Source organism: Protopterus annectens, chromosome 1.part1 (genome assembly GCF_019279795.1).
Source record: "Protopterus annectens isolate FY-2018-M chromosome 1.part1, PAN1.0, whole genome shotgun sequence".
Classification (NCBI taxonomy): Eukaryota; Metazoa; Chordata; order Ceratodontiformes; family Protopteridae; genus Protopterus; species Protopterus annectens.
In genome coordinates this window covers 1,315,413,644-1,315,426,185 of record NC_056726.1, presented here as the reverse complement: position 1 = coordinate 1,315,426,185, position 12,542 = coordinate 1,315,413,644, and positions in this window count along the sequence as shown.

Here is a 12,542-nt window from a genome sequence, read left to right as displayed (position 1 = left end):
CCTGAGAGCCACATGCTCTACAGATATACACCTAACCACAACAATGAGTAGGACATGCTGAACATATAGATTCCTGACCCAGACACTCCCTATGCTTTGGAACATGATTCCAATGTAAATTAGGCAGGGCCCCTCATGAGCACTCTTCAAGGGAAACCTTGACGTGTGGATGGGAGACAGACATGTACCCGGGGATCACTGCAGTGGCTCTGCTGGACAGAGGCACAGGGAACTATTGGCTCTGCCATTCAGAGGCACAGGAAACCAACCTATGGGGGTGGCGAAAGACAACACATGCTAGCTAAGCTTACAGATACCCTTGGTAAGACAGCCTAGTACCTACCTTTGCACATATTACATGTGTTATGTGCATGGATAGTTAAATAGCTTTTCCATATTACTTTGCTATCATGCTGATAAACTGTCGGCTCATTAAAAGACATATGTATCCTGTTATTGTGTATTGTAAATGCCAATTGACATAACTAATGTTTGCCTACCATTACAGTAATGCTATGTAGCTTGTAATACATATCTGCCTACAATACTGTACATTACACAGTTATTGGCACAATATCCCACAATGCAAAACATACTTGCACAGTGGCCCAACCTTCCACATGTTATTCTCTGTATTACACCCATACATATGGCTACAGTTTCAATATATCAACATATACTATCCCCTGTTATAGCACATACTTGTTGGACCAACCCTGCCACTGACATCAGCTGGTGAGGAGTATTTCTGTTCAAAGCCCTTATATAGCATCCCTTGTGGTGTATGTGGTGTTTGCCTTGTGACCTACAGCAGTACACACAAATACTACAAGCGTGACTATGCTCAACAATACATCACTACAAGATAACTGTTTCCACTATATTGATTGCATGCACTTTAAATACTACTGAATAGTACTACATACACAGACATACTGACTGTTCTACATACCTTATTAGTTAGCTGACGTATCATTAACAGTTGATTCAATCCTTTTTGGTTTGTTTCAATGTTATTTGTAATGTTCTGCTGGCATATACGGATGGTTTGAATGTGTGATAAGACATCCTTTTCTAGTTACATATCGGTAACATGTGGTATCCTGTCCACCAATTGCTGTTCCAAAGTAGTTAATTGAATGCACATAAGCTGTGCAGCTACTCCATTAGCCGATACCATGGCAACAGTGGTGTATAAGTGCATACTCCTTTTGGGCGTTGTCCGTTTGCCTTACTTTCGAGGGAGACAGCCTAGATGTGTTATTGCGATATATTTCAACAGCTATATGGAGACACACAGAGATATATTAGCTTCATGACTCCCATGGACTGTGTGTAATGGCTAGATGATTTAGTTCTACATGTGAGTACAGCTGGTATATTTCAGAACAATGCTACTTATGCAGGGTTTGTTTGTACCTGATACTTCTGCAGATGTCTAAGTCTGGCAAGGATGTTTGGCCAGCTCAAGGCCATATGGCTATGCATGAACTGTTATGTGATGTACAGTGTGCTCACCAGACATCCTTGATTTGGTGTACAAGTGTAACATACTGTGTTGTTACTCACTAAATGCTAACACATCCCAGTGTACGCACAACCCTCTGAAACGGGATTAGTGCAAACAACCTTATTACATCAGCAGCTGTTCCACTGTATAACAGCCGCTATTTCACTTAGGGCCATGTTAGTGTGTCTCTGACAAGGTATGTTAAGGCTTCTGCAGATGTCGTACAGTGTGTGAATGATTTGTGATGTTATTACAGTTTGTATTGTAATATGTTTGGGTGTGGCGTGATGTTGGTGGGTGTGCTTAGCAAATGCAGGTGTGTAGGAACTGCTTTTATACATAATCGCTATGTGCGTGAGGGTTCCTTCCCTATTTGAACACCTATCCTTTTGTGGACTAATACAATGGCATTTGCAGGCTGATTCATTAAGGCACTGTTATGTGGTTCCTGTATAGCATGCAGGTGATGTTAGTCCTTGAATCCCTTCGGTAATACATCTGAATGTAATTACGTGTTGCTACATGATAGCTGTGTGTTTCTGTCATAGGTATTTGCAGTCATCGTAGTTGTGTTGGTGATTGACCCTCTTTGGCTAGGGTTGCTACCTTTTCATATGTCCATAGTGGGTCCTTTTCGGGACACACATCTGATTTTACAGGCCGACACAAATCCACGGTCAGTACAAGGGATAGAACTTTCCTTTCTTGCCTAATTATAACCTTATTCTTGTAACAGTTTAGTAGCTTATCCTGTTTCCTGTACCATGTAGGTACTTTAGATACAGAAATAACAATTGTATGCAATTATTACACTACATATGGGACATAATTATGTCCTACAATCCCAGGACATTTGCCATGTTTAATATATTTGGTCAGGACACAACCGCCCAAAGAGGGAGTGTCCCTCGCAAAGCTGAACAGGTGGTAACACTATCATTGGCTCATGTTCATTGCACATATTTGTAATGGTGTATAGGCATATACTCTCCATATCCTTTGTTCATAAAGGTTGGTAGTGGTGGAATGTGTGATTGCTATGTTCTATGTTATACACATATGTGAAAACTTCAACCGCTGTATATGGGAGACCTACGGAATCCCAAAACCACAGTGTTCCAATGCACACAGTCCCAGGAACAGACTCCCATACCCCCACATTACCGATATCTACAGTAACTCGCAAAGGTAACACGAACATGGAACACACACATGCACACACAGACACACTGCTACCCAACACATCCAAACAAACCATCCTACACTACATATGAGCAGGTGGCCAAGCCCCCCTACACACCCCATGTAGGTGTCTGCACCCCACACACCACCACCTACTTTAATATTCTACATCCTAGGTCACGCAAGCAGACGCACAAAGCTAACCCACAACCACACATTACAGTCCCCCAACAACACACACCACACACACAGAACTCACACTTATGCACACTACAGCCCTAAGAAACACACGTACACACAGTAACCTACCCAAACTGCAACACCAGAAGCACTGACTAACTGTCCATTAACATCGTGAGATTACACCTCGCGCATCTGGTGTTTCGGTACTGTGTTCGTTCGGACCTTAAGCCTCGGGATTACGTGCATCGGTATGTAAAGTAGTCGGTATGTGTTAGTTATCCCATTTATATGTACCTCCATGGTTATATAGATGTTGTTAACCTATCTATATATCTACATATATATGTATATCCCCATATATCGACATATCTCTCTCTATATATATATATATATATATGATGATGTGTGTGTGTGTGTGTGTGTGTGTATATATATATATATACATATATATATATATATATATATATACATATATATATATATATATATATATATATATATATATATATATATATATATACATACACATATATATATATTATATATATATATATATATATATATATATATAAAACATACACCTTTCATTGTGTACATGCCAGTTTGTCCTATTTCAACACATTCCTACCTTTTGTGTTTTATCTTGTCAGTATACATGACTGCCATTGGTACATCTGAGGTAGCTTAGTGGTATGTTATTGTGATGAATGTGTACATGGTTGCATGTTCTAATCCTGGCAGTGATATCTTACCTCTAAGAGCAGGCACTGGTAGTGCAAGGGTGATAAACGCACATTTCAGCGGTTGTGTGCTCCACATGTTTATTATTCTGTGGAGAACTACCTATATATGCAAGCTGTGTTTAAGGTATACTATGCAACATGTACACATCTGTGAAGATTCCTGTCAGGGATACTCCCCATTATTTGGAAACACATCCTTGATTACATTATACAAAACCCCTCACTAACACTCCGGGGAATCCTTGCAGAGTGGGTGCTGAACAGTAGCTACACCCCAGGGATCCCACAAGTGTCTCTGCTCCACAGAGGGACAGTTAGTTGATCGATGGAGTGGTGACAGCAGACACGTTTTGCCTATGCTTATGAGTGGCCTCGGCGGTTGGGCATGTACCTACCTATGTATCTATGAACCTGTACATACAGTATGGACACATACTGATAGCTTAATATACTGTTCAGGTATTGACTTACCTTGTGCCAATAGCGGTTGTGTGTACAATAGTTGAGGGCTACCTATGTAGGATTGCCACAGTAGACCACCTATACATGACAATTTACAGGAGGTTGTGTGTGTGCCACCTATGTTTGCTGTGTGTGTAGGTGGAGAATGGTGTCAGTCCATGAGTGCCTACACTGTCAGTGTGTGTGCTATACGTTCCCTCTTTGACAAGGCATGGGCATACTGGGCATGCCTCCATCTGCCTACTGGGGCTAGCACAGGGTGTTCTTGGTCTGAGTCCCCCTGTGCCTGTGGGTCCCTTGGCAATGGTGGTGGGTTGTGAGGGCCTTCACCATTCTGTCCCTGCTGCAGCTGTTTCTGCAGGATCATATTGTGTAGCATGGCACATACTATGAAGATGTGGGCACACGTTCCTGGAGAGTACTGCAAGGCTCCATCAAATATGTCCAAGCAACAGAACCGTGATTTCAGCACCCCAAACATGCGCTCTATGATGATTCTGGTTTCTGCGTGTGCCTCATTATGGCATTCTTGCATGGCTGTGTGTGCATTTCTGATGGGTGTCATCATCCATGGTTCCAGTGCATAGCCAGCATCCCCCACCAGGTGGCCATATGGGATGTCCCCCCTGGCAAATACCTGATACAGCTGTGAGGCATGCCAGATGTGGGAGTCATGATAGTTTCTAAGACTGCCAGCACACACATCCATGATAATGCCCTGGGCATTGCACATGACTTGGCAGTTGATAGAGGGGAATCCCTTGCAGTTTATGCAGCACCTACCCTGCTCACCGGGTGGTGACTTGATGTGTATGTGCATGCAGTCTATTGCACCCAGTACCTCTGGGTAGTACGCCACATGGTGGAAGAGACGCATACTGCTGGCCAACTCCTCCTGAGTTCGGGGGAAGTGAATGTGCTCATTGGCATGTGGTAACATGGCATCTAGGAACTGGTGGAATACCCTGGATGCTGATGCCTGTGAGATCCCCATGATATCCCCAGTTGGCCTTTGAAAGGTACCTGTGGCTAGTATTCTCAAGCTTACACATACCTTTGTGTCCACTGGGATGGGTTCCCCTCTGTTACTTCTGGCTCTGAGGTGTGGCCGGCACAGCTCAACAATTTGCTGTATGATATCCCTGTCCACCCTGTAATGCTCTACTATCTCCAGATCATGTAGCCCCTGGTAGGTTACCCTGGGTCTGAACACTCGTCTCCTCCTCTGGTTCCTGAGATGGTTGACAGCATCATCCTCCACACCACCTTCAGTCTCCAACACATGCTGGTGAATCAAAGCTATGGCAGCCCCTACCATATACATATTAAAAGTTCCCCGTCTGTATACACCAATGGTGCAGAGTGTCTGGGAATACACAAGTGTGTGTGTGGGGCTTTCACACCTTATACTATTGCGCAATGGATGATGCTGTTGTAATTGGGTGTGTTTGTGTTATTCCAGCTGCAGGGTATCTTAATTAGTGGTTTTACAGCAGGTACTGCTATTGTGGGGCCTTTGGTGTTGACTTACGCTTGTCTGCCATGATTCATCTATTGCCCTTTACTTCTATTTTCAACCCAATTCACCTCCCATTGTCAGGCATGCATCCAGCCGCCACCTTTCTTGTTTTGTGCTTCCACAACCCAGGATTATGTTGGGAAATGTGTTATGTAGCTGATCTACAGCAAGCTTGCTTTGTTTTGCTGTGACAGTTCTCTTTTCTAAGCTGTACGGCACCTCCCCTTTCCTGTTCTGCAGGTAGCTGCTAGCAGCCTTGTTAGCTGTTGTCTATGGCCCACTGTAGGTTTCTAAGTGTTGATTACTCATTTGTACTCCAATTACCATGCTGCAGCATTTCCTTATTGTTTTCCTGTATCCTTCCTGTTTCAGCTGTGGTGCGCGCCACGCACATCCATTTACCGGGTTTCATGCGCATTTTCATCCATGTTCACATGAACTTTCGGTTACCTTGCATGCTCTCAGCTAAGCAAAGCTATGGCTACTTCCACACCCCTATCCTGCGGCTTTGCTTAGCAACACCCAACATGGATTAGCAATGATCCAATGTGCTTACAGATACGGTGGTGTGCCCCTCTCTTGATGTCATGGTTACCTCAAGGCCACTCCTCAGTGTTGTAACGCTATGCCATGTGGTACACCCTTACACTGGCGGGATGTTTGCAATTCAGTATTACTTGACTCATTTACATGGCATTGACTGCTAATTCCTAGTTACTGCACGGAACACTGTCACAGACCCTTAGCAACCCTTGCGCCATGGTTGTGGTGTAGCATGCGTGCCATTGACTATTATGGGGATATCATGAATTGCATTACATTACAGTTTTATGACATCTAAATATATTTTCATTATGATCCCATTTGCACACCGATGCACTGCAGTTTTACTTTGCGTTGGTGTGGCCATGAAATTAAATGATATTTTTTTATATGTTGTGCATGTTGTTTTATGCCATTGGCTATATATTTAGCAATTGGCATATATTAACATTATAACATGTAAGTTTGGTCCGCTTTCATGGCTCTGATTTTATGTTTGACAACATGTAAACCATTTTTTTTTTTTGGTTTACATTTCTACATGCTTACGCTACACCTGCACAACTTCATGAATCGCTATATACCTTCATTTGCATGCTACACTGCTGCACATAGGGTAATTAGCATACATGCGCCGGGAGCTGCGCAGCTCTGGCATATGCTGGTAGTGCATGTGGAAACAGCTCTTACCTGAATCGCTCGACGGCCATATTTGGTGCTAGATTGCCGACTCTACTCCGGCGCATGGCGCAAGCTTAATGAATCCTGGGGATGGTCAATGTCAAGGAGCTCTGGTTTAACAAGTTTCCAGATGACTGCAATCTTGCAGTCATGCAAAACAGACAAATGGTGGGTGCCAAAGCTATAGCTAAAATCTCAATGCCAAGACATGCATAATAGTACATTTTGGGAAGTTGGCCACCAAGGGAAACAATCTCATTTTTAAAACACCCACAAAAGTAGATACAGTAGGCAAGAATTTGGGAGCTTATGTAGATAGCAACCTGTCTTTTGACCAATATGTGTTTAAGGTTGTAAAAAATTATTCAATGTCATTCAACTTGTAAGGGCATGGCATCTAGGTGCAAGGAATTCATTGTGCCTAGTATATTCAGTCTTCAACAGTCCCATCACTGAGTATAATGCCGCCTTCTGTATGTACCTGAACAGGCCCATGCAATGCTTGGAACATCCACAGAGGTTCCTCAGAAAAAGAATACAGGGCATAAATACAATGTCCTATGCAGATCACCTCAAAGCCTTATCTCTATAATCTGTTTCCAACAGACTGCTGAGAGGCAATTTATGCCTGACATACAAAGCATCCTCTGATCCCGCTCTGATGGATCTTTTGCATAATGATTAAGATATTCAACCATAGCTACAAGGTACTGGGTGTGGTTCTCAGCTTGAGTTATTGGATACATGGCTATTTGGGGCAGTTAGTCTCATATTCCTCTATAAATGAAATGGAAAAAAATGTAAGCCGGTGTAAACAAAACATTTATATATTATATCATATAAGCAACACACTTTTCAACAGATACTGTCATAATTTATCCATTCATTCTTGTTGATAATTCTTTATCTTTTTAACCATGTCTCCAAAGTAGTTTAGAAATCTTTCTATATGGCTCATCTAGTTGCTAAACACATTTCATCTAGCTCCAGAGGAGTCTAAATTCCCCTTTACTAATCTCTTTCAGACCCATTTTTGAATATACTATCCATTTTGGCATGCATTTGTTAAAACATATCACTCAGTCTCAGATACATCATAGATTCTTAACTAAAAAGATCAAGGGCCACAAGACCACTGATCATCTGCACAAATTGGTAGATCTCTCTCCCTGTACTTGATCCTTTATAGATTCCACCTTGGTGATTTGGATCTAACATTTGAGCAAAGAAAGATGTAACCCTCCTTGACCTTCTTTTTCTTCACAGAAGAAATGGTTTCTTGCATAACCTGTTAAAGGCCATAAATCTGCATAAGCAGATAAATAACACATACTAGTATAGGTCCTTATTCTAACATATCCCACATCTCTGGAATAAGCTTTCACTATACATCAAGCAGAGTACCACCTTTGCCGCCTGCAAGGTAAGCCAAGATAACTGGATAGGCAGCATCAACATTCTTCATTTGTCTATCTTATCTTGGCTTCCTTGAGGTTGGACAAAGCTTTTGAATATTGTTTATTAGCTAGACTTATAATGGTCTTGTAGACTAATTGCCTATTATTTACCTATGAATATGGCCACCCAAGTAATCTATGGAGTGGCTAAGGCTGAAGAAGTACGGGTTTCAAGTTAGCACATAGAAATATGATTCTTTCAAAACAAGAACTGTAGTAAGCATGTGATCAAGAGTGATCAGTGGTAACTAATATGCTAACTGCCTTAGCTGGCTATTTTAAGCCTTTCACTTTCAGAGGTGAGAATCAAACTATGTATTTTGTGTTTGTGAGCTAAAAACCTTAATCAGTCTACCAGCCCCAAAATCTAAATGAACCTTGCAGGTTTATTGGTAGGTTAAAAGTGAGAATCAAACCCTGTACTTTGGGTCTGGGAGGTAAACTCTTTAACCATTCCACCAACCCCAACCTTATCTTGCAAGCTAAGATGGAGTCTACCCTAAATTTGTCTAGGTTTCAGAAGGTATTGTAACTAAGGTTGTAACAAGGACTACTAAAATACCACCACATATTTTCCCCTAAACCTCACATTGTTCTTTCATGCACTGAATACACTGTTGCAGAATTTATCTGTGGAAATGCATAGACAACTGTAAAAAGGAATTCAAGGAAACTTAGTAGATGATTATGTTATATAAAGTGGCTACCCACTTTAATGCTCCCATGCATATTAGACGTGTATTACACTGGCATGTGATGTTTCATACTATGTAGTCATACTGTACTACTATACAGGTATCCATATTTTATGGAGAAACCCATTATATTCTCTTCAAATTCATTGGTATTACCTGAGTGCATTTGTACCCAAGCAGACAGATAAGCACTTAGCTTGCTTTAGCAAATAAAAAAGTTTCACCAATATTTAAGCTGATAGAATCATACTGGTAACATACCATCATCCTTTAGAATCCAGTTTAGCTTGATAAGTGGTTATTCATGCATGATAATACCACAGCTGCAGATCCAAGTATTATTTCTAGGAGTATATTCCTTAAACATAGAATATAAAATAACAGTACAACATCAGACTGCTTGTGGATGGTAACAGATACCATATGGTATAGGAATGAATGAACAACTGCCAGTGACTGATGCCCTTATCCAGACTTAGGACTGAAATGATACAGAGTTGACCAGAAGTGTATACATAACATACATATATACAACTATTTCAAGCATGGGCATTAATGCCCTTCTACCTTGGCACTATATCAAACCATTTGTTCCCATAATAAGTGTCCAGGGTGTTCTTAAAATATCTACACTAGTGTTTGCTTTAATGTAATTTGGTAGTCTGTTCCATGCATCAGCTACTCTGTCAAAATACCAATTAGTGCACTTCTCATTCCTATAGAATCTTCTACATAGGTTATCTGATGATTCTCTAGTACTTTTTGATAACCTCGAACATTCCCAGAGGTAGTTGTCTCTAAATGCCCTATATAGCTGAATAAGATCTCCTTTTAGATGTATGTGTATGACATTGACTCAAAAAACATTACTTGATTCCTTGCATTTGCTGTGACAAATTCCAACTGTTTGCAAGTCTGTTGTATAGTTGCAAACTGATATGCTTAATGATGCTTCTAATCTACACACCAGAGTGTTGCTCATTATTCAGAATGAATACATGGCAAGTCTAAAAAGTAATTCTTTACTTTGTTGTTTTAAGTGATGGACAATCATATTTTACCTTTAGCATGAACCTGTACTGAATGCCAAATGATTAAATGATCATCATGACAGGACAATGTGGTCACATTGACTTTGCAGGATCACTTATGGATTTTATATTCATAATTGCTTGTGGATAACATCCTGAATTGTCAGAGGTTGTTTGTATACACTCCACCTCCTTTTTGAAGACAGCTATAGTATTAGGACATCATCAAGACACAGCTGGTATGAACAAACCTGCAATCATAATGCTCTGCAGTTCATATCTGAAGAATCCAAAGGTCACAAAGCAAAATGACATGAAACAGTTTGCATTTGCATCCTGTCATCAAATTGTTTAAAGGAGTTTAGCAAAACTGTTTAAACATTTTAATAAAATCATTAAGGCAATTGGCCTTATTAGTGGTTTCTACATCATAGGTGAAACAACTTCCTTTTAATAATAAAATGGGTTATACAAAACCATTAACAGAACACGTAATAAATCTCCTAGATCAGAAATTGCAGCCCTGTCTAAGTTTACTACAATCAGATAGCAGGAAATAGGTAAAAAACTCAACCAGTTTCATGATGTAATTGACTGACCAAATTAGTTTTAATACTCACCAGCATGTTCTAGTACCTAAGTGTACATCTTAAAAGTAGTTAATTAGGACTAACTACATAACATTAATGACTTAGACCTACACTGATAATGAGGGAAATGTCTTTAAGAGACTATACAATAAGCACTTACCAAAAGGCCAACCACCTATTGCAAGGCAACTGACCTTTGATGATAGGCCAAATAACCAGATATGCAGCCTAGATGAATGAATGGCAAGATCCATACAAAAAGAAAGATGGATGACCACAGCCATAACATAAGAAGGATTGTTCAGCAGATTTGTATGAGAAGGGAGGCTGCCCAAAGGTATTCCACAAGATGGATGAATGGTTGAACAAACCTCTTCTCCAGCAGTGATGTATCATTATTTCTGTACTCCTAGATGGACTATGGTATTAGATGCCACGGCAACACTGACTGACAGCAATCTGTATTCCCCAAATAACGCAGAATTTCAGCCAAAGTGTCAACAGCTGCAGATGGAAGAGACCAGTATGTAAGAACAATCATCCATTGTGGTGGCAAAGGTCAAAATGCCAAATGAAGATTAAGACAAGATGTGGCATTTCAAGTGCCTACGATGAAGCACCAAACACTCCCTTTAGGGATATACATTTTAAACCAGCTAACATTTTGTTTGTGGTCAAATGTTAATATTGATTGATATTGACTTATGACCTGTGCTGTTATAATAACAAGAAAAACAATAAACATCATATTAGAAAAAAAAAGATGATACACGAAAAGACTGAGTATGTGACAAAAAACAAAAATAAAAAACTACTGATTAGAGTAACATGGGAATGCCATGCTTTCCTTTGTTGAAAAGCTCTCATTGTCTTTAGTGTCAGTCTCAATGGATGTGTATTCACATTTAATGCCAGGAAGATCAGAGGGCTGTAAGTAATAAGACTGACTATATACATAAGGTTAACTGGGTCTTACAAAATATGTAAACAAAATATTCAAACAGAAACAATGTGCTTACAATGTAGCCATCTGGATGTAGCAACAAAGTTACTGCTTCACTGGAAAATGGAGGCCACATGCTGATATAAACTCCTGGTATAACTGCTCTATGTTCTGTTATAAAGTTGTAAAACATGACAGATATTTTCCACCAGTAGATGAACTGCAATATTATTTGGTTTCCCTTTTTCTAGTGTCTTTGTATTGTTTTCCCAAAAATCTTTATTAAATTTACACATATGACAAAGGCAATATTACAATTATATAAATGAAAAACTTACAAATTATATCACTTTAGTTGCAAACCATTTACATCACAGACACCATTGAAACAACTGTAGTTGGAAACATTATAGATCACTTATAAACCATCCAGTTATTGTCAGTTAAGCATAATATAGCTCATTCAAACGTTTTCGAGGTTAAAAAACATCAGCAGTTTTTAAAAGGCTGTCCAAAAGAAAACAATGCTACTTCTAGCTTAGAATAAATAATTAAAAGAAGAGAAACCTTTGCTTTCAGTCTTACAACAACAAGTAGTGACACATGGCATAAGATTTCTCCAATGATTTACAATAAAACCAGCCTCTGCTTGATTTAATCACTTTCATCTGGCTTGCTGATATCAGGGGATTTTGTATTCATTTTGAAGCTCATTATAATTGCATTTCATTTATTTTTTTTATTTTGTAATTCAGCCATATTTTTACAAATAGAGCATTCTGGTTCTTTGTTATTTTTATCAGATACATGCATGCATGATTTTTAACTACTTTTCTGTCCATGATTATTCCAGATTATTTCATTTTAGCTTCATGTTTATGTATACACAGTTTCATATTTAATTAAAAACATTTCTTCTACAGACTTCAGAGGCAAACCTGACAAGGATCGAAAATATCATTCTGCATGTGGCATTATCATTCAAGAGTTTCTTAGCTCTCTA